The following is a 6,240-nucleotide window of genomic DNA, read 5'->3' as shown; positions in this document are numbered from 1 at the left end:
CCGCATTGCGGTGCGGGGGACAGGAGGTGGCAGGGAGGGTTCCACGCTAACCTGGGCCTTGGGAGGAAACGTAACTGCGGGAAAGTTAGCCGGGATATCGCTTGGCTGGCCCACGCCCGCCCTCGCCACTCCTTCTCCTGGTCCCCGAGCCCGGGAGGATGCAGCCGTGCGTAAGGGGAGGGAACGCCAGTGTGGAAGCCGGCGTGCGCGGGGCGCCAGGGTAGGACCCAGTGCAGACAGAGGGCGGCGTTCGTGGCAGCCTTCCCAGCTAGGGTGCTCGGACTCAGTTCCTGGCACGTTTGCCTCGCGGTAGTCACGAAGGGATCGAAGAGAGCCCCAGTGCTCGAGGATTTTCCCTTCCTGTGAGCCGCTTGAGGCCAGTGCAGGATTCATTCTTTCGCAGAATAACTTCGGAACTCGGTCTGCACTAGGCATAAAGTCTAGCCCTGTCTGCAAGGTACGCACGATTAAGTATCTAAGATAGACACGTGGGAAATAGATTTTGACAGTGTGATGACTGAAACAAAAAGCAGTATTGTGAAGTTAAAGTAAAAAGGCGACATTAACGGTGGGGGAGCGGGAGGATGCGTGAAAGGCCCCCTGGAGCTACCAAGCTTTTTCCTATTTTTGGACTTTCTACCTACAGTGCCCTTCCCACGTCTCTTTGCATGATTGACTTTTCCCCCCTTTCACATCAAAGTGCAAATTTACCCATGCAAAAGTGTCTTCCTTGATCTCCCTCCTGCAACGAGCCTCCCACAGTTACTCTAGCTCATCACCCTGTTTTTTGTCATAGCGTTTATTACATCTCCAATTTTATTTACTTAATGTCTGTTTGAAGCACAGGCACCTTGTCTATGTTCTTTACTACTTACTGTATTCCCAGTGCTGGCATGCTCAATAAATGTTTTTGAAACTGTATGGTGACTTTCATCACAAGAAGGAATAAGTTAAGTTTTGGCCACACAGATCTCGACATTTCTGTGGGGTATCCAATAGAAATGGCTACTACACGTTTGGAACGATAGAAGCCTGGACTACGGATAGAATATTAGGGATCATCTGATTATGGCAGTGGATAGAATCATGTGAAAGAGACCATCTGAAAATAAGATAGAATGAGAAGAAACCTTGAAGGGTGTCAACTTTTAAAGAGCAGTCAGAGGGAAAAAGTATAGAAAGGATAGAGTAAGATTTTTTAAAGTTTGTACCACTGTGAAACACAGTATGTTAATATTTGAAAATTCACAACTGGAAGTCAGAAGACCTGGGTCCTAGACTTTGAAATGATCAGATTACATTGAACTGAACACTGAACACTTCTGGTGCGGGGTGGGGAAAGCTAACAATAATTCCTCCTTGTCCAGAAATTGCCCTAGAACACAAGTATAAGTGGGAAACCACATTTGCTTTTTTACCATAGTTGATTTGGGTAGAGGGGTCAGAAGCAGATTAACTGTGAAGTTAATGAAGTTCTATCTTCAGGGCCTCTCATTGAATGGGCCCTCCATTTTTCAAGAAAGCCTCCATTTTTCAGAATATACAAATTGTATATTCTGCAAATGATATAAAATCTAGATCTGCCCCTAGGTGTAAGTAGCCCAGTGGAATATTCAAAATCCTGAGTAGCTAAACTTCAAAGATGGCCTTTTAGAGAATAGTATTCCAGCAAACCCTTATGTGGTCCCCTCCTCTTGAGTCTGGGCTAGCCCTGTGATTCATTTTTGATCATTAGAATAGGACAAAAGTGACACCCAATGCTAGGCCATAGCAAACCTTGCAGCTTACACCTGCGCCTTTTGGAATGCTCACTCTGGTGGAAACCAGCTGCCATTTAAGAGGTGTTATGACCAGATAACCATGTGGAAAGACTGTTTAGGAAGAGAATACTCAGCTAACCCCTGGCTGTTTCAGATATCCCAGCAGAGATGCCAGACATGGGAGTGAAGAAGCCACCTTGGACGTCCATCCTGGTTGATCCTTCAATGATTCCATCTCCAAGCACCATTTCAGTGCACCCACAGAAGACCCAAGCAAGAGTTGTCCAGCTGAGCCCAGTCAACCCACAGATCTGTGAGAGATGTTATGTTAGCCTCTTAAGTTTTGAGGCTAATTTTTATGGAAAGATTCTCTTTCCCAGAGCTTTAGAATTTGGAACAAGACTTTCACTGCCTGGGAATTGGTGGCTGATGACAGCCCCTGAAGGGAGGAGTTTGTGAACATCACAAACTCCTGAGGAAGTGATGATTTTCCAGGCCACCTTACTGCCTCTTGCCTTCTCTTGAGATCCAGTTGTCCAGCTCTTCCTTAAATGCCATGAGGTACCCCAGTATCTTTCCAGTGTTCCATTCTTGGCCTCAGCTGAAAATTTTAAATACATCCTAGTTGTCTAATTTTAGATAAGAAATCTTGAGAGACTAAGTTCTGCTGTACATAATTAAGTCTAGGTGTGGCATAGAGTAGGCACTCAACTGTTGAGTGACCACATGAATACATGTCTATGCAGAACTGTTCCCACCCCTCAGGAAAAACCTGCCTATCAGGCCATTGTTTCTCTTCATGAAAGGTAGTCCCAAAAGAAAATTAACACAGCCAGGTCCCAAAGAACGACGCCTTTTTATTACATTATTAGTAAGCCCACAGCATCATAACAGTAACGTGAACTAGGAATAGTAAATAAGTGACTAAGAGGATGCAAGATCCAGTCAGCTATGCCAAGGTGGAGTCTCAGGAAAGCAAGACTGGCTATTTCTGAAGTGGTAATATAGTCATCTGTATTAACTTGCCTGAAGATGTTTTAAGACAATGTATCTAAAAATGTTAACAGAAAGTAGGTGAAATCTGAAGGCCAAAGAACAAGATCTGGGCAGTCTCCAGAGAAAAGGGTAAGCTGCCTGACAGGCTTTCAGCAGATGCCTCGTACAGATGAGGGTGTCCTGTTGACTTGATACTAGCCATGATGATTCTCTTTCAGTAGACTTTCCTCTGGCTCGACCCTCACCAAGCAGGCATGTGACTGTGATTTAGTTTCATAAGGAGGAAAATTGCCAACAGTAAACAAATGAAATTGAAATATAACTTTAAAAAATTAGTCTCTTGTGAATTTAGTGGAACCAGTTCCGCTGAGTCTCATCAATTCAGGGCTGCACTTGAATGAGTCAATTTTCTGGACTTATAAACAGAGGTCCAAACTTTGAAATGTGAGCATATTCATTTATTTATTCAACATATAAATACTGAGTGCCTATCTTGTATCAAGTACAATTCTAGTAGGTTCTCAGGATATTAACTTCAAGGTATTAAACCACATGTAATTGAAAATGAGGTATAGTGTTTGCAGGTGCTATGGAAAACTGCATGGGCTATGTGCCCTGGCTGGGGGCTCAGTCCGTTGGAGCAACGTCGCGTGCACTAAAAGGTTGCAGGTTCAATTCCTGGTCAGGGCCCATAGAGGAGGCAACTGATCAATGCTTGTCTTCCCTCTCCCTCTCTCTCAAAAGAAAAACATAATCGGCTGTGTCTATGCAGCACTGATCAATTTTGAAGCAGAAGTTGAGAATTTATTCACGGTACTGTGCATGCAGCTTTTCCCTTTTTAATCTTTACCCCAAAATATATTCACTGATTTTAGACAGAGAAACATCAATTGATTGTTCCTCATCCTGCGCCCCTACCAGGAATCAAACCTGTAACCTAGGCATGTGCCCTGACCAGAATTGAACCTGCAATCTTTTGGTGTACAGGATGGTGCTCCAACCAACTGAGCCACCTGGCCAGAGCATGCATGATGCTTTTTGAAATGAGGAAGCAGGGAAACAGTGGTCTAGAACTATGTTCTGGGGACTTCATTTAGTCCTTAAAACCAACTTTTGATTCGTTTGTCTCTAGGAGAGTCCTATAATCACACAGCAGTGTGATCCGCTTTACAGATGAGCAGAGTAATTGATCAGTGTTCATTGACAAATTAACTTAAAACTTCTGCCTTCAAGAACTTCATCATTAGAGCTATAGGATAGTAAATGGCAGCGAAAATGAAGTAGAGCTGCTTATGGACCCTTTTGAGACAGAAATGCCTTAAGCACCAGACTCAAAATCTCTTAAAGATGAAATAAGGCTGAAGGGGTTTTAATCACAAATAGAACCAGGTTAAAGCTAATTTACAAAATATCAAAATCACTGAATCATTCACTACATATGTAGAAAGATTTATGATTTGACACAAACAACTGTGTAATTGAATGACTTTTTAAACTACCCCTGCCTCCCGAAAACCTACCCAAGAATCTTACAAGACATGAAATGTCAGCATGTGTCTCATCTCCATGTAACTCTGTACCATGAAATCCTAAAGCACCTCCCATTCCTGTCAGTAAACCAGACAAGCCATGTTTTCCTTAGGACTTTACCCTTCTCCTGACCTCAGACTGTCCATTACAATGCTAGCACCCAATGCATTAACCATTTGTTGTCTTGCAGAAAGGAATACATTGTGTGGAGAATTAGGTCAGCTTCTACATCTTTTAACTGTCTCCCATCTACCCACAGTATTGTCTGTGCAACAGCCAAAATGGTCTTTCAAGACAAACCTGATCATTTACTCCCTTGCTTGATTTTACCCCTTTCCCCCAACCAAACCTGGCTTTACAAATTTTTAAAAATCTTCTACAGTTCTCATCTTAAACAATACTTCAGCCAACCTAAACCTGGCTTTCCAGACTAGATTGTGTTAGTGCCCTCAAATTTCCGTGACCCTTTCCCCAATACTCCGTCTCCACGGCTAGACTGAAAGCTTGAGGGCAGTGTCAGGTTTGCTTCTGCTGCCACTCGCAGTGTCTCTCATACTAAGGCAGTGTTTTAAAGATTTTTACTGTCATTAGGAAGGCTACTTACAACTTCCTTCAACAAATATTGTCATGCATCAAATCTGAAGTTCTAGTGAATTTGGCTCATCTATTACTAAGACATCTAACTTGGCATATCATATGAGCCTGCTACCCCAGCTATTATACTTACCAGACTTGTCAAGCAAATCAATACTCACTCTTCAATTTCCTCATTACCCATTTCTTCCTGAACACTCAGCATATTTTCATTGAAACATGTTAACAGTCATAGGTGACCTCTCCCTTATCACTTCTCCCATCTTTGAATGCACTTTACTGCTCATTTCTTTCATGAAGTCTCCTTGGTATCTGTAATAATACCAATTCTACTGCCCATTTCTGTCCCCTCTGACTTCAGGCATCTCCCCAAACTATGTATATCTCCCACACAAGCTCAAGAGAACTAGCTACTTTAATATTTCCATTCTGGTAGTTATTTGTATATTGCTTTTAGCAGTATCCAATCCATGGTCCACACAACCCAGAGTGGCTACGAATGTAACCCAACACAAAATTGTAAATTTACTTAAAACTATTTTTTGCTCATCAGTTTTCATTAGGGTTTGTGTATTTAACATGGCCCAGAGATGCCAAAACGTTGGACACCTCTGCTACAGTTCATAACATGCTCTGACATGTTTCATCTTTGTAATTCTGAAAGGTAATCTTGGTGTACCCATTTTACAGATGAACAGAGGCTCAGCTACTTTGATAAGTGGACAAGAACTTGAATTCACATCTTTTGATCTTATTAACAATACTCTCAACTATTCATCTGAAACCTAGTCATTTATTTCTAAAGGCCTACTATAGTGACTCTCAAACTAGTCTGTGCATTCAATTCCTTTGGAGCTTAGGGAAAATTGTTTTATAAAGTCTCATCACAGCAAGGGGCTGGAAGTGGGGGAAATGATGAGATGCTGGTCAAATGTTACAACCTTCTGGTTGCAGGAGGTGCATGAGGGTGTGGTTGGTGTTGTGTGGGCTGTATGTACAGCATAGTGACTATAGTTAACAATAAGTGTATTGTATAAAGTTGCTACTGGAGATTTTACTTTTAAGGTAACAGTTTAAGATTTTATTTACTTCTAGAGAGGGGGAGAGAGGGAAACATCAATGTGTGAGGAATACGTCAATCAGTTGCATCTCTCACACTCCCAACTGGGGGCCTGGCCTGCAACCCAGGCATGTACCCTGACCAAGAATCGAACCAGCAACCTATGGGTTCACAGGCCAGCACTCAATCCACTGAGCTACACCAGTCAGGGCTGCTACTGGAAATTTTAAATGTCCTCATCATAATGGGGGTGCTGGGGGGGGGGTAATCATATGAAGGATGTGTTTCCTGTGGTAAACA

This window comes from Phyllostomus hastatus, unplaced genomic scaffold (genome assembly GCF_019186645.2).
Source record: "Phyllostomus hastatus isolate PE091 unplaced genomic scaffold, TTU_PhHast_1.1 phas_scaffold_501, whole genome shotgun sequence".
NCBI classification, from domain to species: domain Eukaryota; kingdom Metazoa; phylum Chordata; class Mammalia; order Chiroptera; family Phyllostomidae; genus Phyllostomus; species Phyllostomus hastatus.
This window is presented reverse-complemented; position numbering follows the sequence as displayed.